This window comes from Argiope bruennichi, chromosome 10 (genome assembly GCF_947563725.1).
Source record: "Argiope bruennichi chromosome 10, qqArgBrue1.1, whole genome shotgun sequence".
In the NCBI taxonomy this organism is placed as follows: domain Eukaryota; kingdom Metazoa; phylum Arthropoda; class Arachnida; order Araneae; family Araneidae; genus Argiope; species Argiope bruennichi.
The window spans coordinates 42156125-42181729 of NC_079160.1; positions in this window are offsets into that span (position 1 = coordinate 42156125).

Below are 25605 nucleotides of genomic sequence, written 5' to 3' on the forward strand. Positions count from 1 at the left end.
AATTCTTTGAAAAACGTTCGAAAATTGTTATATTTTTGAATTTTAGCATCAATAAAGACTGAAAAAAAAGCGTCTATGAAACCAAAATATACCAGTTAAGTGCAATTTTTTTTTAAATTTGGACAAAATGGCTTTTTTTTGGCTAAAAAAGAGGTACAAAGCAAAACTCTTCTAGTTTAGACGCTTATCAAATTATTTTCTTAAAATTTTGCACATAATTTAAGAAATATACCATCTTAACTAAAAACTAAACCTTAACTAAAAAGAATCTGTATTTCTATCCATTCTTTAAATATCAGTGTTCGACTGATAAATAACATGAAATTTTCAAATACTTTTGCATTGTGAAGCCCTAAAACAACTATAAAATATTTCTAAATGAATAGATTACTTACTTTCTAGTTAAAGAACTGCAGATCAATACTGGAAAATTACTATACCAAATTTGAACTAAAAATATGCATTAGATTTTGATTTATGAAGTTTTTCGTAAGAAAATTCTATCATATTCTTTATTTGAGACAACAGCAGGTTTAATTCATTAAAATAGGGGTGAGGAAAAGAAGAAATGAGGGGATGTTTATTTTTAACAATAAAATAAACTCCGATTACTTGCAGACTGAATTAAAATAATACGGACAGAAACGACACGATATCACATACATGTGAAAAAAAATTGAACAAAAAGTATCTAATAGGGCGAAAATCAAGGTCAAAGAATGAGAAGAGAGAAGTTCTTTCTCTCTCCTTAATGAGATAGAATCGTCGAAAAGTGGTCGTCTCAGGATACTGAAACGAACAGTACCTTAAGACAAATTTATCTTATAGTAAGAATTTGAATATCTCCTATCAGCTATGACCAGTCTAGTTCACTTTGAAATTCTGAAATTTTATTCTCAACTTTTTATGCGAGTTTCTAAGAATTTTAATTTTTTCATCCACTCATCTTACTAGAAAGGAAATGAATTTAATTTTATTCCACGAACTTTGTTTCTTTTCTTCAACTGACCCTGCGCCATCGAGAGACGAATTAAAAAGAAAAAGGAAAAGAAAAAAAAACCCACATTTCTTTTCTTTCTCCAGCGAATAAAATTACCGCAAGCGATGGCAACGGAGGTCCACATTTCCTTTTGTAAACAGTGCCACAATATAGAAAGGAGATACAAAGAGTAGAATTCTACTTTAGAGCCCATCTCCTTTTATTTTTTATTTCATTTCTGATGAGTGTTTTTTTATGTGCTTTTTGTCAGTGGAATTGTTCTTTATTCACTTTGTCAGTGGGAATGTGAAAAGTGTTACAGGAAACAATGTCTTCATTTCCGATGGAAAGATACCTTGAGTTGAAAACAAGATCTTGTTGATGTGGAGGAATGAAATTATATTTTTTTTACTGATGATTTTTTTTTTTATTTCCTAACATGTGGCGTCATAGAAAAAAATGGTCTGCTGACGTCTGATTCAAATGAAAAAAAAATGTATAGAAGAAGAAAGAACGGTAAGCTGGTTTTTTTTTCTAGGAAAGAACAATTTTCTTTCTGCAGTTACTTCATTTATTAAATTTTAGGAAAGACATTTTGATTGCTGAAAGCAAACAGAATATAATAATTATATAAGGAGGTGAAAAACAACAAAATGGATATTTGGAAAGATGAAACAGTTCAAACTTAAAAAGAAAGTCAGAAAATACGAAGAGTACAACTAATAAAAATACTGAAACCAAAATAAAGGAGGTTATTTTTTTTTTGTATACAAATTCTAATCTTACTTAAAAAATTGCATAAAGAAATAAAGGAGATACAGTACACTTCCGAGTAACCATCCTAATGTGGCAGAAGGACAGGCCAGATAATAAAAAAGGCGGAGAAACCAAATTCCATTTTTTTGGCCACCAATACCAGAAGAAAAAGTTTTTATATGCAACACAACACTTTTCAATTTCTTCTAGATTTTTTCCCCATTACATCAGAGTTCAGTCGCTGTATAGCACGTAATTTCTGTTTCATAGTCACTACAATTTTTTTTTTTCATTTATCATCCATTTTGAAATCTTTACTGTGGTACACTTAAAAAGAATATTAAACCCACTCGGACAACAGTTAACGAATACTGTTTAATATAATCAAGAACAGTGGCAACAATTGATGTCCATTACATACTGACAAAGCAATGAACAACAAGCAGAGCTCTGCTCTTTTCCCGTCGCAACTTGATTTTGCACACGACAGGTAGAGCAGGATCGTAGCAGAAGGCTGCTTCCAATGCTTCAGCTTCGCCAATGTTGCCAATATAATCAAGAACAGTGGCAACAATTGATGCCCATTACACACTGACAAAGCAATGAACAACAAGCAGAGCTCTGCTCTTTTCCCGTCGCAACTTGATTTTGCACACGACAGGTAGAGCAGGATCGTAGCAGAAGGCTGCTTCCAATGCTTCAGCTTCGCCAATGTTGCCAATATAATCAAGAACAGTGGCAACAATTGATGTCCATTACACACTGACAAAGCAATGAACAAGAAGCAGAGCTCTGCTCTTTTCCCGTCACAACTTGTATTTTGCACACGATAGGAAGAATAGGATCGTAGCAGACGGCTGCTTCCAATGTTTTGGCAATGTTGCCAATGTAACGCCTTGCCTTCCTTATTTAACTGCGATAAAAGAAAACTAGGCCGGATAGTACGGAAGCCGGATTGTCGCGAACCGGATATTCGGGAGTGTACTGAACTTAAGTTTTGTACAATTTTAAATTCACTGGAATGTAAATTCAGCATCTCAAGTGAAGGAATGAGAAGTTGACGTATAAGTAAGGAGACTCTTGCTTCACTAGTGGGTATACTAATGGTGTGGGTTTGAGTTGCATTTACACTGATGACAGTTGTAATTTTTCGGAGCTTAAATACAGGAGAAACTTAATCAAAAACTCAGACAGAAAATCAAAACTTAAATACAGGAGTGTACTGCATTTAAGTTTTGTACAATTTTAAATTCACTGGAATATAAAGGCAGCATCTCAAGTAAAGGGATGAGAAGTTGACGTATAAGTAAGGAGACTCTTGCTTCACTAGTGGGTATACTAATGGTGTGGGTTTGAGTTGCATTTACACCGATGACAGTTGTAATCTTTCGGAGCTTAAATACAGGAGAAACTTAATCAAAAACTCAGACAGAAAATCAAAACTTAAATACAGGAGTGTACTGCATTTAAGTTTTGTACAATTTTAAATTCACTGGAATATAAAGGCAGCATCTCAAGTAAAGGGATGAGAAGTTGACGTATAAGTAAGGAGACTCTTGCTTCACTAGTGGGTATACTAATGGTGTGGGTTTGAGTTGCATTTACACCGATGACAGTTGTAATTTTTCGGAGCTTAAATACAGGAGAAACTTAATCAAAAACTCAGACAGAAAATCAAAACTTAAATACAGGAGTGTACTGCATTTAAGTTTTGTACAATTTTAAATTCACTGGAATATAAAGGCAGCATCTCAAGTAAAGGGATGAGAAGTTGACGTATAAGTAAGGAGACTCTTGCTTCACTAGTGGGTATACTAATGGTGTGGGTTTGAGTTGCATTTACACCGATGACAGTTGTAATTTTTCGGAGCTTAAATACAGGAGAAACTTAATCAAAAACTCAGACAGAAAATCAAAACTTAAATACAGGAGTGTACTGCATTTAAGTTTTGTACAATTTTAAATTCACTGGAATATAAAGGCAGCATCTCAAGTAAAGGGATGAGAAGTTGACGTATAAGTAAGGAGACTCTTGCTTCACTAGTGGGTATACTAATGGTGTGGGTTTGAGTTGCATTTACACCGATGACAGTTGTAATTTTTCGGAGCTTAAATACAGGAGAAACTTAATCAAAAACTCAGACAGAAAATCAAAACTTAAATGCAGGAGTGTACTGCATTTAAGTTTTGTACAATTTTAAATTCACTGGAATATAAAGGCAGCATCTCAAGTAAAGGGATGAGAAGTTGACGTATAAGTAAGGAGACTCTTGCTTCACTAGTGGGTATACTAATGGTGTGGGTTTGAGTTGCATTTACACCGATGACAGTTGTAATTTTTCGGAGCTTAAATACAGGAGAAACTTAATCAAAAACTCAGACAGAAAATCAAAACTTAAATACAGGAGTGTACTGCATTTAAGTTTTGTACAATTTTAAATTCACTGGAATATAAAGGCAGCATCTCAAGTAAAGGGATGAGAAGTTGACGTATAAGTAAGGAGACTCTTGCTTCACTAGTGGGTATACTAATGGTGTGGGTTTGAGTTGCATTTACACCGATGACAGTTGTAATTTTTCGGAGCTTAAATACAGGAGAAACTTAATCAAAAACTCAGACAGAAAATCAAAACTTAAATACAGGAGTGTACTGCATTTAAGTTTTGTACAATTTTAAATTCACTGGAATATAAAGGCAGCATCTCAAGTAAAGGGATGAGAAGTTGACGTATAAGTAAGGAGACTCTTGCTTCACTAGTGGGTATACTAATGGTGTGGGTTTGAGTTGCATTTACACTGATGACAGTTGTAATTTTTCGGAGCTTAAATACAGGAGAAACTTAATCAAAAACTCAGACAGAAAATCAAAACTTAAATACAGGAGTGTACTGCATTTAAGTTTTGTACAATTTTAAATTCACTGGAATATAAAGGCAGCATCTCAAGTAAAGGGATGAGAAGTTGACGTATAAGTAAGGAGACTCTTGCTTCACTAGTGGGTATACTAATGGTGTGGGTTTGAGTTGCATTTACACCGATGACAGTTGTAATTTTTCGGAGCTTAAATACAGGAGAAACTTAATCAAAAACTCAGACAGAAAATCAAAACTTAAATACAGGAGTGTACTGCATTTAAGTTTTGTACAATTTTAAATTCACTGGAATATAAAGGCAGCATCTCAAGTAAAGGGATGAGAAGTTGACGTATAAGTAAGGAGACTCTTGCTTCACTAGTGGGTATACTAATGGTGTGGGTTTGAGTTGCATTTACACCGATGACAGTTGTAATTTTTCGGAGCTTAAATACAGGAGAAACTTAATCAAAAACTCAGACAGAAAATCAAAACTTAAATGCAGGAGTGTACTGCATTTAAGTTTTGTACAATTTTAAATTCACTGGAATATAAAGGCAGCATCTCAAGTAAAGGGATGAGAAGTTGACGTATAAGTAAGGAGACTCTTGCTTCACTAGTGGGTATACTAATGGTGTGGGTTTGAGTTGCATTTACACCGATGACAGTTGTAATTTTTCGGAGCTTAAATACAGGAGAAACTTAATCAAAAACTCAGACAGAAAATCAAAACTTAAATGCAGGAGTGTACTGCATTTAAGTTTTGTACAATTTTAAATTCACTGGAATATAAAGGCAGCATCTCAAGTAAAGGGATGAGAAGTTGACGTATAAGTAAGGAGACTCTTGCTTCACTAGTGGGTATACTAATGGTGTGGGTTTGAGTTGCATTTACACCGATGACAGTTGTAATTTTTCGGAGCTTAAATACAGGAGAAACTTAATCAAAAACTCAGACAGAAAATCAAAACTTAAATACAGGAGTGTACTGCATTTAAGTTTTGTACAATTTTAAATTCACTGGAATATAAAGGCAGCATCTCAAGTAAAGGGATGAGAAGTTGACGTATAAGTAAGGAGACTCTTGCTTCACTAGTGGGTATACTAATGGTGTGGGTTTGAGTTGCATTTACACCGATGACAGTTGTAATTTTTCGGAGCTTAAATACAGGAGAAACTTAATCAAAAACTCAGACAGAAAATCAAAACTTAAATACAGGAGTGTACTGCATTTAAGTTTTGTACAATTTTAAATTCACTGGAATATAAAGGCAGCATCTCAAGTAAAGGGATGAGAAGTTGACGTATAAGTAAGGAGACTCTTGCTTCACTAGTGGGTATACTAATGGTGTGGGTTTGAGTTGCATTTACACTGATGACAGTTGTAATTTTTCGGAGCTTAAATACAGGAGAAACTTAATCAAAAACTCAGACAGAAAATCAAAACTTAAATACAGGAGTGTACTGCATTTAAGTTTTGTACAATTTTAAATTCACTGGAATATAAAGGCAGCATCTCAAGTAAAGGGATGAGAAGTTGACGTATAAGTAAGGAGACTCTTGCTTCACTAGTGGGTATACTAATGGTGTGGGTTTGAGTTGCATTTACACCGATGACAGTTGTAATTTTTCGGAGCTTAAATACAGGAGAAACTTAATCAAAAACTCAGAAAGAAAATCAAAACTTAAATACAGGAGTGTACTGCATTTAAGTTTTGTACAATTTTAAATTCACTGGAATATAAAGGCAGCATCTCAAGTAAAGGGATGAGAAGTTGACGTATAAGTAAGGAGACTCTTGCTTCACTAGTGGGTATACTAATGGTGTGGGTTTGAGTTGCATTTACACCGATGACAGTTGTAATTTTTCGGAGCTTAAATACAGGAGAAACTTAATCAAAAACTCAGACAGAAAATCAAAACTTAAATGCAGGAGTGTACTGCATTTAAGTTTTGTACAATTTTAAATTCACTGGAATATAAAGGCAGCATCTCAAGTAAAGGGATGAGAAGTTGACGTATAAATAAGGAGACTCTTGCTTCACTAGTGGGTATACTAATGGTGTGGGTTTGAGTTGCATTTACACCGATGACAGTTGTAATTTTTCGGAGCTTAAATACAGGAGAAACTTAATCAAAAACTCAGACAGAAAATCAAAACTTAAATACAGGAGTGTACTGCATTTAAGTTTTGTACAATTTTAAATTCACTGGAATATAAAGGCAGCATCTCAAGTAAAGGGATGAGAAGTTGACGTATAAGTAAGGAGACTCTTGCTTCACTAGTGGGTATACTAATGGTGTGGGTTTGAGTTGCATTTACACCGATGACAGTTGTAATTTTTCGGAGCTTAAATACAGGAGAAACTTAATCAAAAACTCAGACAGAAAATCAAAACTTAAATACAGGAGTGTACTGCATTTAAGTTTTGTACAATTTTAAATTCACTGGAATATAAAGGCAGCATCTCAAGTAAAGGGATGAGAAGTTGACGTATAAGTAAGGAGACTCTTGCTTCACTAGTGGGTATACTAATGGTGTGGGTTTGAGTTGCATTTACACCGATGACAGTTGTAATTTTTCGGAGCTTAAATACAGGAGAAACTTAATCAAAAACTCAGACAGAAAATCAAAACTTAAATACAGGAGTGTACTGCATTTAAGTTTTGTACAATTTTAAATTCACTGGAATATAAAGGCAGCATCTCAAGTAAAGGGATGAGAAGTTGACGTATAAGTAAGGAGACTCTTGCTTCACTAGTGGGTATACTAATGGTGTGGGTTTGAGTTGCATTTACACCGATGACAGTTGTAATTTTTCGGAGCTTAAATACAGGAGAAACTTAATCAAAAACTCAGACAGAAAATCAAAACTTAAATACAGGAGTGTACTGCATTTAAGTTTTGTACAATTTTAAATTCACTGGAATATAAAGGCAGCATCTCAAGTAAAGGGATGAGAAGTTGACGTATAAGTAAGGAGACTCTTGCTTCACTAGTGGGTATACTAATGGTGTGGGTTTGAGTTGCATTTACACCGATGACAGTTGTAATTTTTCGGAGCTTAAATACAGGAGAAACTTAATCAAAAACTCAGACAGAAAATCAAAACTTAAATACAGGAGTGTACTGCATTTAAGTTTTGTACAATTTTAAATTCACTGGAATATAAAGGCAGCATCTCAAGTAAAGGGATGAGAAGTTGACGTATAAGTAAGGAGACTCTTGCTTCACTAGTGGGTATACTAATGGTGTGGGTTTGAGTTGCATTTACACCGATGACAGTTGTAATTTTTCGGAGCTTAAATACAGGAGAAACTTAATCAAAAACTCAGACAGAAAATCAAAACTTAAATACAGGAGTGTACTGCATTTAAGTTTTGTACAATTTTAAATTCACTGGAATATAAAGGCAGCATCTCAAGTAAAGGGATGAGAAGTTGACGTATAAGTAAGGAGACTCTTGCTTCACTAGTGGGTATACTAATGGTGTGGGTTTGAGTTGCATTTACACCGATGACAGTTGTAATTTTTCGGAGCTTAAATACAGGAGAAACTTAATCAAAAACTCAGACAGAAAATCAAAACTTAAATACAGGAGTGTACTGCATTTAAGTTTTGTACAATTTTAAATTCACTGGAATATAAAGGCAGCATCTCAAGTAAAGGGATGAGAAGTTGACGTATAAGTAAGGAGACTCTTGCTTCACTAGTGGGTATACTAATGGTGTGGGTTTGAGTTGCATTTACACCGATGACAGTTGTAATTTTTCGGAGCTTAAATACAGGAGAAACTTAATCAAAAACTCAGACAGAAAATCAAAACTTAAATACAGGAGTGTACTGCATTTAAGTTTTGTACAATTTTAAATTCACTGGAATATAAAGGCAGCATCTCAAGTAAAGGGATGAGAAGTTGACGTATAAGTAAGGAGACTCTTGCTTCACTAGTGGGTATACTAATGGTGTGGGTTTGAGTTGCATTTACACCGATGACAGTTGTAATTTTTCGGAGCTTAAATACAGGAGAAACTTAATCAAAAACTCAGACAGAAAATCAAAACTTAAATGCAGGAGTGTACTGCATTTAAGTTTTGTACAATTTTAAATTCACTGGAATATAAAGGCAGCATCTCAAGTAAAGGGATGAGAAGTTGACGTATAAGTAAGGAGACTCTTGCTTCACTAGTGGGTATACTAATGGTGTGGGTTTGAGTTGCATTTACACCGATGACAGTTGTAATTTTTCGGAGCTTAAATACAGGAGAAACTTAATCAAAAACTCAGACAGAAAATCAAAACTTAAATACAGGAGTGTACTGCATTTAAGTTTTGTACAATTTTAAATTCACTGGAATATAAAGGCAGCATCTCAAGTAAAGGGATGAGAAGTTGACGTATAAGTAAGGAGACTCTTGCTTCACTAGTGGGTATACTAATGGTGTGGGTTTGAGTTGCATTTACACCGATGACAGTTGTAATTTTTCGGAGCTTAAATACAGGAGAAACTTAATCAAAAACTCAGACAGAAAATCAAAACTTAAATACAGGAGTGTACTGCATTTAAGTTTTGTACAATTTTAAATTCACTGGAATATAAAGGCAGCATCTCAAGTAAAGGGATGAGAAGTTGACGTATAAGTAAGGAGACTCTTGCTTCACTAGTGGGTATACTAATGGTGTGGGTTTGAGTTGCATTTACACTGATGACAGTTGTAATTTTTCGGAGCTTAAATACAGGAGAAACTTAATCAAAAACTCAGACAGAAAATCAAAACTTAAATACAGGAGTGTACTGCATTTAAGTTTTGTACAATTTTAAATTCACTGGAATATAAAGGCAGCATCTCAAGTAAAGGGATGAGAAGTTGACGTATAAGTAAGGAGACTCTTGCTTCACTAGTGGGTATACTAATGGTGTGGGTTTGAGTTGCATTTACACCGATGACAGTTGTAATTTTTCGGAGCTTAAATACAGGAGAAACTTAATCAAAAACTCAGACAGAAAATCAAAACTTAAATACAGGAGTGTACTGCATTTAAGTTTTGTACAATTTTAAATTCACTGGAATATAAAGGCAGCATCTCAAGTAAAGGGATGAGAAGTTGACGTATAAGTAAGGAGACTCTTGCTTCACTAGTGGGTATACTAATGGTGTGGGTTTGAGTTGCATTTACACCGATGACAGTTGTAATTTTTCGGAGCTTAAATACAGGAGAAACTTAATCAAAAACTCAGACAGAAAATCAAAACTTAAATGCAGGAGTGTACTGCATTTAAGTTTTGTACAATTTTAAATTCACTGGAATATAAAGGCAGCATCTCAAGTAAAGGGATGAGAAGTTGACGTATAAGTAAGGAGACTCTTGCTTCACTAGTGGGTATACTAATGGTGTGGGTTTGAGTTGCATTTACACCGATGACAGTTGTAATTTTTCGGAGCTTAAATACAGGAGAAACTTAATCAAAAACTCAGACAGAAAATCAAAACTTAAATGCAGGAGTGTACTGCATTTAAGTTTTGTACAATTTTAAATTCACTGGAATATAAAGGCAGCATCTCAAGTAAAGGGATGAGAAGTTGACGTATAAGTAAGGAGACTCTTGCTTCACTAGTGGGTATACTAATGGTGTGGGTTTGAGTTGCATTTACACCGATGACAGTTGTAATTTTTCGGAGCTTAAATACAGGAGAAACTTAATCAAAAACTCAGACAGAAAATCAAAACTTAAATACAGGAGTGTACTGCATTTAAGTTTTGTACAATTTTAAATTCACTGGAATATAAAGGCAGCATCTCAAGTAAAGGGATGAGAAGTTGACGTATAAGTAAGGAGACTCTTGCTTCACTAGTGGGTATACTAATGGTGTGGGTTTGAGTTGCATTTACACCGATGACAGTTGTAATTTTTCGGAGCTTAAATACAGGAGAAACTTAATCAAAAACTCAGACAGAAAATCAAAACTTAAATACAGGAGTGTACTGCATTTAAGTTTTGTACAATTTTAAATTCACTGGAATATAAAGGCAGCATCTCAAGTAAAGGGATGAGAAGTTGACGTATAAGTAAGGAGACTCTTGCTTCACTAGTGGGTATACTAATGGTGTGGGTTTGAGTTGCATTTACACCGATGACAGTTGTAATTTTTCGGAGCTTAAATACAGGAGAAACTTAATCAAAAACTCAGACAGAAAATCAAAACTTAAATACAGGAGTGTACTGCATTTAAGTTTTGTACAATTTTAAATTCACTGGAATATAAAGGCAGCATCTCAAGTAAAGGGATGAGAAGTTGACGTATAAGTAAGGAGACTCTTGCTTCACTAGTGGGTATACTAATGGTGTGGGTTTGAGTTGCATTTACACCGATGACAGTTGTAATTTTTCGGAGCTTAAATACAGGAGAAACTTAATCAAAAACTCAGACAGAAAATCAAAACTTAAATGCAGGAGTGTACTGCATTTAAGTTTTGTACAATTTTAAATTCACTGGAATATAAAGGCAGCATCTCAAGTAAAGGGATGAGAAGTTGACGTATAAGTAAGGAGACTCTTGCTTCACTAGTGGGTATACTAATGGTGTGGGTTTGAGTTGCATTTACACCGATGACAGTTGTAATTTTTCGGAGCTTAAATACAGGAGAAACTTAATCAAAAACTCAGACAGAAAATCAAAACTTAAATGCAGGAGTGTACTGCATTTAAGTTTTGTACAATTTTAAATTCACTGGAATATAAAGGCAGCATCTCAAGTAAAGGGATGAGAAGTTGACGTATAAGTAAGGAGACTCTTGCTTCACTAGTGGGTATACTAATGGTGTGGGTTTGAGTTGCATTTACACCGATGACAGTTGTAATTTTTCGGAGCTTAAATACAGGAGAAACTTAATCAAAAACTCAGACAGAAAATCAAAACTTAAATACAGGAGTGTACTGCATTTAAGTTTTGTACAATTTTAAATTCACTGGAATATAAAGGCAGCATCTCAAGTAAAGGGATGAGAAGTTGACGTATAAGTAAGGAGACTCTTGCTTCACTAGTGGGTATACTAATGGTGTGGGTTTGAGTTGCATTTACACCGATGACAGTTGTAATTTTTCGGAGCTTAAATACAGGAGAAACTTAATCAAAAACTCAGACAGAAAATCAAAACTTAAATACAGGAGTGTACTGCATTTAAGTTTTGTACAATTTTAAATTCACTGGAATATAAAGGCAGCATCTCAAGTAAAGGGATGAGAAGTTGACGTATAAGTAAGGAGACTCTTGCTTCACTAGTGGGTATACTAATGGTGTGGGTTTGAGTTGCATTTACACGGATGACAGTTGTAATTTTTCGGAGCTTAAATACAGGAGAAACTTAATCAAAAACTCAGACAGAAAATCAAAACTTAAATACAGGAGTGTACTGCATTTAAGTTTTGTACAATTTTAAATTCACTGGAATATAAAGGCAGCATCTCAAGTAAAGGGATGAGAAGTTGACGTATAAGTAAGGAGACTCTTGCTTCACTAGTGGGTATACTAATGGTGTGGGTTTGAGTTGCATTTACACCGATGACAGTTGTAATTTTTCGGAGCTTAAATACAGGAGAAACTTAATCAAAAACTCAGACAGAAAATCAAAACTTAAATACAGGAGTGTACTGCATTTAAGTTTTGTACAATTTTAAATTCACTGGAATATAAAGGCAGCATCTCAAGTAAAAAGATGAGAAGTTGACGTATAAGTAAGGAGACTCTTGCTTCACTAGTGGGTATACTAATGGTGTGGGTTTGAGTTGCATTTACACCGATGACAGTTGTAATTTTTCGGAGCTTAAATACAGGAGAAACTTAATCAAAAACTCAGACAGAAAATCAAAACTTAAATGCAGGAGTGTACTGCATTTAAGTTTTGTACAATTTTAAATTCACTGGAATATAAAGGCAGCATCTCAAGTAAAGGGATGAGAAGTTGACGTATAAGTAAGGAGACTCTTGCTTCACTAGTGGGTATACTAATGGTGTGGGTTTGAGTTGCATTTACACCGATGACAGTTGTAATTTTTCGGAGCTTAAATACAGGAGAAACTTAATCAAAAACTCAGACAGAAAATCAAAACTTAAATACAGGAGTGTACTGCATTTAAGTTTTGTACAATTTTAAATTCACTGGAATATAAAGGCAGCATCTCAAGTAAAGGGATGAGAAGTTGACGTATAAGTAAGGAGACTCTTGCTTCACTAGTGGGTATACTAATGGTGTGGGTTTGAGTTGCATTTACACCGATGACAGTTGTAATTTTTCGGAGCTTAAATACAGGAGAAACTTAATCAAAAACTCAGACAGAAAATCAAAACTTAAATGCAGGAGTGTACTGCATTTAAGTTTTGTACAATTTTAAATTCACTGGAATATAAAGGCAGCATCTCAAGTAAAGGGATGAGAAGTTGACGTATAAGTAAGGAGACTCTTGCTTCACTAGTGGGTATACTAATGGTGTGGGTTTGAGTTGCATTTACACCGATGACAGTTGTAATTTTTCGGAGCTTAAATACAGGAGAAACTTAATCAAAAACTCAGACAGAAAATCAAAACTTAAATACAGGAGTGTACTGCATTTAAGTTTTGTACAATTTTAAATTCACTGGAATATAAAGGCAGCATCTCAAGTAAAGGGATGAGAAGTTGACGTATAAGTAAGGAGACTCTTGCTTCACTAGTGGGTATACTAATGGTGTGGGTTTGAGTTGCATTTACACCGATGACAGTTGTAATTTTTCGGAACTTAAATACAGGAGAAACTTAATCAAAAACTCAGACAGAAAATCAAAACTTAAATACAGGAGTGTACTGCATTTAAGTTTTGTACAATTTTAAATTCACTGGAATATAAAGGCAGCATCTCAAGTAAAGGGATGAGAAGTTGACGTATAAGTAAGGAGACTCTTGCTTCACTAGTGGGTATACTAATGGTGTGGGTTTGAGTTGCATTTACACCGATGACAGTTGTAATTTTTCGGAGCTTAAATACAGGAGAAACTTAATCAAAAACTCAGACAGAAAATCAAAACTTAAATGCAGGAGTGTACTGCATTTAAGTTTTGTACAATTTTAAATTCACTGGAATATAAAGGCAGCATCTCAAGTAAAGGGATGAGAAGTTGACGTATAAGTAAGGAGACTCTTGCTTCACTAGTGGGTATACTAATGGTGTGGGTTTGAGTTGCATTTACACCGATGACAGTTGTAATTTTTCGGAGCTTAAATACAGGAGAAACTTAATCAAAAACTCAGACAGAAAATCAAAACTTAAATACAGGAGTGTACTGCATTTAAGTTTTGTACAATTTTAAATTCACTGGAATATAAAGGCAGCATCTCAAGTAAAGGGATGAGAAGTTGACGTATAAGTAAGGAGACTCTTGCTTCACTAGTGGGTATACTAATGGTGTGGGTTTGAGTTGCATTTACACTGATGACAGTTGTAATTTTTCGGAGCTTAAATACAGGAGAAACTTAATCAAAAACTCAGACAGAAAATCAAAACTTAAATGCAGGAGTGTACTGCATTTAAGTTTTGTACAATTTTAAATTCACTGGAATATAAAGGCAGCATCTCAAGTAAAGGGATGAGAAGTTGACGTATAAGTAAGGAGACTCTTGCTTCACTAGTGGGTATACTAATGGTGTGGGTTTGAGTTGCATTTACACCGATGACAGTTGTAATTTTTCGGAGCTTAAATACAGGAGAAACTTAATCAAAAACTCAGACAGAAAATCAAAACTTAAATACAGGAGTGTACTGCATTTAAGTTTTGTACAATTTTAAATTCACTGGAATATAAAGGCAGCATCTCAAGTAAAGGGATGAGAAGTTGACGTATAAGTAAGGAGACTCTTGCTTCACTAGTGGGTATACTAATGGTGTGGGTTTGAGTTGCATTTACACCGATGACAGTTGTAATTTTTCGGAGCTTAAATACAGGAGAAACTTAATCAAAAACTCAGACAGAAAATCAAAACTTAAATACAGGAGTGTACTGCATTTAAGTTTTGTACAATTTTAAATTCACTGGAATATAAAGGCAGCATCTCAAGTAAAGGGATGAGAAGTTGACGTATAAGTAAGGAGACTCTTGCTTCACTAGTGGGTATACTAATGGTGTGGGTTTGAGTTGCATTTACACCGATGACAGTTGTAATTTTTCGGAGCTTAAATACAGGAGAAACTTAATCAAAAACTCAGACAGAAAATCAAAACTTAAATGCAGGAGTGTACTGCATTTAAGTTTTGTACAATTTTAAATTCACTGGAATATAAAGGCAGCATCTCAAGTAAAGGGATGAGAAGTTGACGTATAAGTAAGGAGACTCTTGCTTCACTAGTGGGTATACTAATGGTGTGGGTTTGAGTTGCATTTACACCGATGACAGTTGTAATTTTTCGGAGCTTAAATACAGGAGAAACTTAATCAAAAACTCAGACAGAAAATCAAAACTTAAATACAGGAGTGTACTGCATTTAAGTTTTGTACAATTTTAAATTCACTGGAATATAAAGGCAGCATCTCAAGTAAAGGGATGAGAAGTTGACGTATAAGTAAGGAGACTCTTGCTTCACTAGTGGGTATACTAATGGTGTGGGTTTGAGTTGCATTTACACCGATGACAGTTGTAATTTTTCGGAACTTAAATACAGGAGAAACTTAATCAAAAACTCAGACAGAAAATCAAAACTTAAATACAGGAGTGTACTGCATTTAAGTTTTGTACAATTTTAAATTCACTGGAATATAAAGGCAGCATCTCAAGTAAAGGGATGAGAAGTTGACGTATAAGTAAGGAGACTCTTGCTTCACTAGTGGGTATACTAATGGTGTGGGTTTGAGTTGCATTTACACCGATGACAGTTGTAATTTTTCGGAGCTTAAATACAGGAGAAACTTAATCAAAAACTCAGACAGAAAATCAAAACTTAAATGCAGGAGTGTACTGCATTTAAGTTTTGTACAATTTTAAATTCACTGGAATATAAAGGCAGCATCTCAAGTAAAGGGATGAGAAGTTGACGTATAAGTAAGGAGACTCTTGCTTCACTAGTGGGTATACTAATGGTGTGGGTTTGAGTTGCATTTACACCGATGACAGTTGTAATTTTTCGGAGCTTAAATACAGGAGAAACTTAATCAAAAACTCAGACAGAAAATCAAAACTTAAATACAGGAGTGTACTGCATTTAAGTTTTGTACAATTTTAAATTCACTGGAATATAAAGGCAGCATCTCAAGTAAAGGGATGAGAAGTTGACGTATAAGTAAGGAGACTCTTGCTTCACTAGTGGGTATACTAATGGTGTGGGTTTGAGTTGCATTTACACTGATGACAGTTGTAATTTTTCGGAGCTTAAATACAGGAGAAACTTAATCAAAAACTCAGACAGAAAATCAAAACTTAAATGCAGGAGTGTACTGCATTTAAGTTTTGTACAATTTTAAATTCACTGGAATATAAAGGCAGCATCTCAAGTAAAGGGATGAGAAGTTGACGTATAAGTAAGGAGACTCTTGCTTCACTAGTGGGTATACTAATGGTGTGGGTTTGAGTTGCATTTACACCGATGACAGTTGTAATTTTTCGGAGCTTAAATACAGGAGAAACTTAATCAAAAACTCAGACAGAAAATCAAAACTTAAATACAGGAGTGTACTGCATTTAAGTTTTGTACAATTTTAAATTCACTGGAATATAAAGGCAGCATCTCAAGTAAAGGGATGAGAAGTTGACGTATAAGTAAGGAGACTCTTGCTTCACTAGTGGGTATACTAATGGTGTGGGTTTGAGTTGCATTTACACCGATGACAGTTGTAATTTTTCGGAGCTTAAATACAGGAGAAACTTAATCAAAAACTCAGACAGAAAATCAAAACTTAAATGCAGGAGTGTACTGCATTTAAGTTTTGTACAATTTTAAATTCACTGGAATATAAAGGCAGCATCTCAAGTAAAGGGATGAGAAGTTGACGTATAAGTAAGGAGACTCTTGCTTCACTAGTGGGTATACTAATGGTGTGGGTTTGAGTGGCATTTACACCGATGACAGTTGTAATTTTTCGGAGCTTAAATACAGGAGAAACTTAATCAAAAACTCAGACAGAAAATCAAAACTTAAATACAGGAGTGTACTGCATTTAAGTTTTGTACAATTTTAAATTCACTGGAATATAAAGGCAGCATCTCAAGTAAAGGGATGAGAAGTTGACGTATAAGTAAGGAGACTCTTGCTTCACTAGTGGGTATACTAATGGTGTGGGTTTGAGTTGCATTTACACTGATGACAGTTGTAATTTTTCGGAGCTTAAATACAGGAGAAACTTAATCAAAAACTCAGACAGAAAATCAAAACTTAAATGCAGGAGTGTACTGCATTTAAGTTTTGTACAATTTTAAATTCACTGGAATATAAAGGCAGCATCTCAAGTAAAGGGATGAGAAGTTGACGTATAAGTAAGGAGACTCTTGCTTCATTAGTGGGTATACTAATGATGTGGGTTTGAGTTGCATTTACACCGATGACAGTTGTAATCTTTCGGGATCAATGGCTGTATTGCCTGGATCGTAATGGAGGTCTCATCATAGTGCCAGACAATTAATCGCAGTGTGTATAAATTGATATTTAAAAGATAAAAAAGGGTGGTCTTTAGTTAGTCTTTAATCTGATGGTCATACTGTTTAGTCTTTAATCTGAAACTCATTATGGTAGATACTATGAAATCCCAAAATGTTTTTCTTCAATTTTTTCCCAGTCGTGATACCTTATGGCATCAAAATTTATTAAATTTTCATTCCATATTAAACAAATAATAAAAGTCTGAAGGTATTAAACTGTGTATTGTTGTTGGAAATGCACATATATGCAAAACGTGACGCCTCTAATATATCAAAGGGGGAATCAAAAATTTGGGAAAAAGGGCAATCCAATTTTGTTGACAAAGATGAATTACAAAATTCCATTTTTGACAACTTGAAACCTTTGATCTTTACACAGTTTTTGTACTTTTATTAGCTTACTAAAAATAGATTCCCTTAATTGAATTGCTTTCTACAATTTGGTGTTTAATATCTTGATGTATAATCGTTTTAGTTTTTAGCCTGTACTGTGATAAATATGAGGGAATATTGAATTTTTTTAAATTCTAAATGTATAAAATGTTTGTGAAGTCATGTCTTATCAAATGATTGATTAATTCATAGTCAAAATATTAATTGATGACTGACTAATTAATTTAAAATAGCAAAATTAAGTATTTGCTTCAAGAATATACAAATTTTAAAACTCTAATCTAATCCAAAAAAATAAGTGAAATATCAGTAAGAAAACTCCATCTCTATAAACATAAAATAAGTGAAGTTCACTAAAAGTGTATAAGAAAATGAAAAGCATTTTTAACTCTGCAAATAACATCAAAACATGCAGAACGATTGACATTTGCCTTTGGAAAAAAAGAGCGGAATTTGACTTTAAAATGAAATATCTTTCTTTTTTCTCTCCTGTCGAAAAGTAACGAAAAAAAATTTGTTTTTGAAAAACATAATTTTTTTCTTCCGCCTACCAGCTTTTTTATGTTGATAGACTTTCTCTTTTCACACTTTATCACCGGAAAACAACAAAAAATGAAAGTGAAAAGTGCCACTAGAGTCAATTTCTCTGTTTCCGAAGGAAGGTTACCATGAAGGGAAGACAAGATGATCTTGTTGATGGGGAGGAATTTTCTCTCCCTTGGTGTCTATCTTTTATTTTATTACTTCTTGGGTCACAGAGAAAATGGACTGTTTTTCTTAGCTCACGTCTACATTTCTCTTACGTGAGACGACTGAAAAAAAGATAAATTGGGGGAAAGTTAGATCATCTTTGCAAAGATGGGACACTTTTTACTTTCTTGTATACATAGTATAGAGAAAATATATTAATCGTCCTAAGATTCGAACTCGGAAGTTTAATGAATCTCCATATTTTAAACCTCCGTAAATTCAGAAAATACATTTTTAGAAAATGTCCGTCCTTCTGTCTGTCTGTGACAAAAATAACTCAAAAATGTTTTGAACTAGATGGTTCAAATTCGATATATGGCCTTGAAATCAAATTTATAGATTTATATCAAATTTTGAGCAAACTCCGCTCATATGAAGCCTGTCTGTCCGGCTGTTCGAATATAATTTAACCACGATAACTACAAAACGAAGAGAGATAGATAAGTAAAATTCAGTACACTGAAATTACATGTATAGTGAGGACATGTATATTATTAACCGCATGAGGGATTAATCGCCAAAAACGCTCGCCAAGGATGATACGATAGATTCAGTAAAAATACTAAATTTGCGCCAGAGGTTAATATTTCCCATCTATTGTATACCAATACCATGCAAGGCGTTCTCGGGGATTATACATGTATTAGAGCGCATGCAACAAAGTTCTGAGGATGCCAGTTTCGTTGGTTTCTACTTTTATTAGCTTATTAATAATAGTTTTCTTTAATTTTATGGTTTTCTACAATTTGGCATTTAATATCTTGATGTTTAATATTTTTAGTTTTGAGTATATTCAAGGTGGTTATAATTAAACTTCCCCTACAAGCAGCATCCTAAAACGCAAACGGGTGAACGGATTGCAATGAAATTTGGTGTATAGACTATACACGTGAAAAAAAGTTCTAAAATGTCCACCAGAGGGCGCCTTTTCCGGGAAAACATTAAATTTACCACAATAAACGTCCAAAACAATATTAACAATCCAGAACAAGAATTATGAGTAATAAAATGTAAAACCGGGAAAAGCAATCAGTTCTAGGGGAAAATGTCGAGATTTGCATGCTTGAAAAGAAGAGGAAGCTTTATGCAAAACAGGTTAGGATAAGAAACATTTGCAGTCATTGTCATGTTTTACGTCGATGTTTCCGGCTATAATGATGAAGGTATCATATTGCGACGGTGTTGCGACATTCATTGACTTAAAGAATTCCATAACGCCTCTTGTGCGAAGCATCGCAACTGATCAGTTGCGATCTGCTGTTGAACACATTGTCCATCGACTTGAAATTTTGCAGGTGAATCAGGGTGGTCACATGGAATACTATATCATCCTGGACATTATTAACACCTGCTCCTCTTGAGCAATTTCGCCCTAATCTGTTCTTGTTTCTGCAAACTGAACTGTTTTTCTCAAACAGCGTACTGTTATTTTTTCCGTACCTTTACTTAATGCGGTTCGATAACAAGGTGATCAGAAACTAGTCAATAAAGGTTAACATTGTTTCCGTATTTCGTTTTGGAGTTTATTGTGTTAAAATTAATGTTTTTCCGGAAAAGGTGTCCTCTGGTAGACATTTTGGAACTTTTTTTTTTTTTTGAAATTTCGTGAGCACATCTTGTGTATAATAGTCTACATGCCAAATTTCGTTGCAATCCGTTCAACCGTTTGTGCTGTATGATGCTGTTTATAGGGGAAGTATAATTATAACCACTCTGTAATTTGATAAATATTACGGAATGTTGAAATTTTTTAAATTTGAAATGTATAATATGAAATCAAAATTTCATCAAATAAGGATTAATTTATAATCAAAATATTAACTGAAAATTGATTAATTGACTTAAATCATTAAAATTGAGTACTGCTTCGATTATGCACAAGTGTATGAAATTTCAAATTGTAATACAGTCAACAAAAAACGAAGTAAAATATGGATAAAATAGTTCCATCTTTATAAACACAAAATAAGTGCAGTTCACTAAAAGTGTATAAGAAAAAGAAATGTATTTTTAACTCCCCAAATAACATCAAAACAAGCGGCAGAACAATTCACATTTCAGTTTGGAAAAAAAAAAATACAATATGATAAAAGAGTGGAATTTGACTTTAAAATGAAATACCATTTTTTTTCCTGTTGAAAAGGAACGAAAGAAAGTGTGTTTTTGAAAAACATAATTTTTTTTCTCCACCTACCAGCTTCTTTATGTTGATAGACTTGCTCTATTCACACTTTATCACCGGAAAACAACAAAAAATGAAAGTGAAAAATGCCACTAGAGACAATTTCTCAATTTCCAAAGGAAGGATATCACGAAGAAAAGGCAAGATTATCTTGTTGATGTGGAGGGATTCTCTTTCCTTTGGTGTCTCTCTTTTATTTTATTACTTCTTGGGTCATACAGAAAACGGATTGCGTCTCTTAGCTGTCATCTACATTTCTCTACAGGTAAAAACTGAAAAAAAAAGATAAATTGGTTTAAAGTTAAGCCATCTTTCTACAATGGGACACTTTACTTATTCGTATAAGAAGTATAGAGAAAGTGCAGTAATCGCCAAGAGACTCGGAACTCGAGATTTTGGCGAGATCTCCACGTTTTACACCTCCCTGAGTTAGAAAAATATATTTTTGCAAGATGTCAGTCTGTCTGTCTGTGACAAAGATAACTCATAAACGCTTTGATCTAAGCGAATGAAAGTTGGTATACGGTCTTGATACCAAATTTATAGATTTGTTTCAATTTTTGTTCAAACTCCGTTCATGGGAAGTCTGTCTGTTCGGCTGTTCGAATATAATTTAACATGATAACTACAAAACGAGAGAGCTAGTTATATAAAATTCGATGCACAGATTTAACATCTATAGTATAGACACCTACCAAATTTTGAGAGAAATCTAACAAGGGATTGACAGTCTGTCTGCCTGTACTTTCAGAAACATGTAAATCCGATGATTAAAAAAACACAATGACTGAAATATATCATATCTAATATGCGATTTTCTGACTACAATTGTAGTTCTGTGTGAAATTTTTATTTCTTAAAAAATGTGTTTAAAGCAAATTTTCGATTTTCGTATACTATTAACTGCATGCCAGAAATTGATCGCCAAATCACTCGCCAAGGAGTACACGGCAGATAAGTATAAATGATAAATTCACGCCAAAGATGAATATTTCGTAACCATTTTACGCTAATACCAGGTAAGGCTTTCTCTGACATGACGCGTTTATTAGATTGCATGAGAGAAAGTTTAAAGGAGACCACTTTCGCTGGTATATACTTTTAATAGCTTACAAAAAATAGATATATTTAATTTAATTGCTTTCTGCACATTGGTGTTTAATATGTTGATGTCTAATTTTTTTCAGTCTTTAGCATGTACTACTGTAAACGTTACGGAATGTTAATTTTTTTTATATGAATTGTAGAAAATGCATGTGAAAATCAAATTAATTGATTACTTCATAGTCAAAATATTAATTGATAACTGATTAATTTATTTAAAATATTAGAATTAAGTAGTGTCCTTCGGGAATGCACAAGTGCAGGAAATTTCAAAACTCTAATCTAATCCACCAAAAAGTATGTAAAATACGTATAAAAATTCTATCTTTAAAAATATGAAATAATTGAAGTTCACTAAAAGTGTATAAGAAAAATAAATGCATTTTTATCTCTACAAATAACATCAAAACACGCAGCAGAACGATTGGCATTTGCCTTTGGAAAAAAAAAGAGTGGACTTTGACTTCAAAATGAAATATCTTTCTTTTTTCTCCCTGTCGAAAAGTAACAAAAAAGATCTGTTTTTGAAAAGGATAAATTTTTTACCAGCCTTTTTCTGCTGATAGACTTGCTCTATTCACACTTTATCACCGGAAAACAACAAAAAATGAAAGTGAAAAATGCCACTAGAGACAATTTCTCTATTTCCGAAGGAAGGATACCATGAATGGAAGACAAGTTGATCTTGTGGATGGGGAGGAATTTTCTCTCTCTTGGTGCCTCTTTTATTTTATTACTTTTTGGATCATAGAGAAAATGGACTGTTTCTCTTAGCTGACATCTACATTTCTCTTATGTGCGAAAGCGGAAAAAAAAATGAATCGCCTGAAAGTTAAGTCATTTTTCCACGATGGGACACTTTTTACTTTCTCGTAGACTTAGCTTAGAGAAAGTATAGTAATCATCATAAAAATTCGAACTCGATATTTTGACGAATCTCCGCGTTTCAGAGCTACCTGAGTTCGAAAAACACGTTTTGGAAAAGGCCCTGTCTGCCTGTGAACGCTTTGATTTAGATGGTAAAATTTAAAATGGTAAAATTTGGTATAAGGTCTTTACTCCAAATTTGTAAATTTCTTTTACTCCGTTTAGAGGAAATCAGGCTGTCCGGCTGTTCAATAACACGATAACTACAAAACGAAGGGAGCTAGACTGGTGAGATTTCTTACACAGATTTAAAATCTATAATGAAGATACTTTTCAAATTTTGAGTCAAATCCAGCATGGATTGACCGTCCGTCTGTCTGTAGTTTCAAAAACATGTAAACGTGATAACCCCAAAACGCAATGATTTACATATATCAAATTCGTTATGGGATTTTTGGCTACAATTGTAGTTCTGTGTCGAAATTTTGTTACAATCGGTTGAACAAAAATGTGTCTAAAACACAAATTCAATTTTCGGATGCTATTAACATCATGCCAGATATTAATCACCAAAACGCTCGCCAAGATTCGGTAAAAATACTAAATTTATGCCAAAGGTTAATATGTCGTAACTATTGTATGCCAATACCATGAAGGCGTTTTCTGAGATAACACCTATATTAGAAAGAATGTGAGAAAGTTCTGGGGAAACAACCTCTCGCTGGTTTATACTGTTACAAAATTTTTCTATACAGCAAAATACCGTCGATCAATCTTAATGACGCAGCGCATTTAATCTCTAATAGTTCATTAGTTCAGCAGCTTTCTTGCTGCCTAATCCTCTAATTTCTCTTATTTGTCGGCGACTCCGACTCCTCTCACACACACACAACTTTTGACGATCCACACAACTTCTTCCGATACACACGACTTCCTCGCAACTTGATGGTTGGGTTGACGGGGCGCCTAGCCCCGGCAGGGGCTTATCCCCGGTAAGGAGAGACTTCACAGTGCTTTGCTGTCTATACTTTGCCGTGGCCGTCTTCGACGAAATTTGGAGATGACGAGTATCAGGACTCATTGTGATTGTCTGATATTAGGGTAACTTCCTCGCAGCTTCAGATTGCTCGTCTTTTATAGTTCCAGGAGGCGGGACTAGAAACTGCAGACCAATCAGGGCGTACCTGGGTGTATCTCTGTTATTACTGGATGGATCATGAAACTTCTCGAACTTTCTGGTATTATCCATTTAGTCGCCAAACTCGCCAAATTCGTCGCCAAGTCGCCAAATGGTCGCCAAGCTCTCAGGTCATTGACGTGGCAGCCGCTCAGCACAGATCTTACAACGGTCTTTCTTAAGGTGATACTAGCCGTGATGGGAAGCAAATTACAAGTTTGTAATAATACTTTTAATAGCTTACTAAAAATAGATTTCTCTAATTTAATTGCTTTTTACTCTTTGGTGTCTAATTTCTTGAGGTCTAATCGTTTTCAGTTTTTAGCATGTACTAAAATAAACATTACAGAATATTGAATATTGTATTCAGTATTCTGAATGTATAATGTGAAATCAAAGTTCCATCAAATAAATTGATTCACTTAGGGTCAAAATATTAACTGAAAATTGATGAATTGACTTAAAATATTAAACTGGGCACTGCCTCCGAGAATTCACAAGTGTGCGAAATTTCAAAACTCTAATTTAATGTATCAAAAAGTATGTAAAATATCGATAAAAAAATTTCATCATTATAAATATAAAATAAGTGAAGTTCGCTAAAAGTGTATAAAGAAATGCATTTTTAACTCTACAAATAACATCAAAACACTCGGCAAAACAATTCACGTTTCCCTTCAAAAAATATATATATATATATTTTCACATAAAGAGTGGAATTTGACTTTCAAATTAAATGTCTTTCTTTATTCCTCCCCTGTCAAAAAGGAACGAAAAAAAAATTATTTTTCAAAAACATAAATTTTTTTCCCTCTTTAATCTGAGACGCATTATTGTAAATTCTATGAAATCCCAAAAGGTTTTTGTTCAATTTTTTACAGTCGTGATACCGTATTGAATCAAAATTTATTAAATTTAGATTCCATATTAAACAAATAATAAAAGTCTGAAGTTATTAAATAGTGTATTGTCATCGGAAGTGCACATATGTACAAAATATGACAACTTTAATAGTTCAAATTGGAATCAAAAATTGGAGGGGGGGGGGGAAGGGCAATCCAATTTTGTTGCCAAAGATGGAAATCCATCTTTGGCAACTTTAAACTTTTGGTCTTTACACAGTTTTGTACTTTTATTAGCTTACTAAAAATAGATTTCTTTAATTGAATTGCTTTCTACACTTTAGTGTTTAATATCTTGATGTCTAATCGTTTTAGTCTTTAACATGTACTGTGATAAACATTAGGGAATGTTGAATTTTTTTTAGAAATTCGAAATGTATAAAATGTTTGTGAAGTCATTGTATTATCAAATGATTGATTAATTCACAGTCAAAATATTAATTGAGGACTGATTCATTAATTTAAGATAGCAAAATTGAGTACTTGTTTCAAACATACACAAATGTACAAAACTTTGAAACTCTAATCTAATCAAAAAAAAAAAAAAAAATCTTTATAAACATAATCAATAAAATAAAAAGATTCCATTTTTATAAACATAAAATAAGTGAAGTTCGCTAAAACGTGTATAAGAAAAAGAAATGCATTTTTAACTCTACAAATAACATCAACAAATGCAGCAGAACGATTGACATTTGCCTTTGGAAAAAAAGAGTGGAATTTGACTTTAAAATGAAATATCTTTCTCTTTTCTCCCCTGTCGAAAAGTAAAGAAAAAAATTTGTTTTTAAAAAACATATTTTTTTTCTCTTCCGCCTACCAGCTTCTTTCTGCTGATAGTCTCGCTCTTTTCACACTTTATCACCGGAAAACAACAAAAAGTGAAAGTGAGAAGTACCTCTAGAGACAATTTCTGTATTTGCGAAGGTAGGATATCATGAATGGAAGACAAGATGATCTTGTTGATGGGGAGGAATTTTCTTTC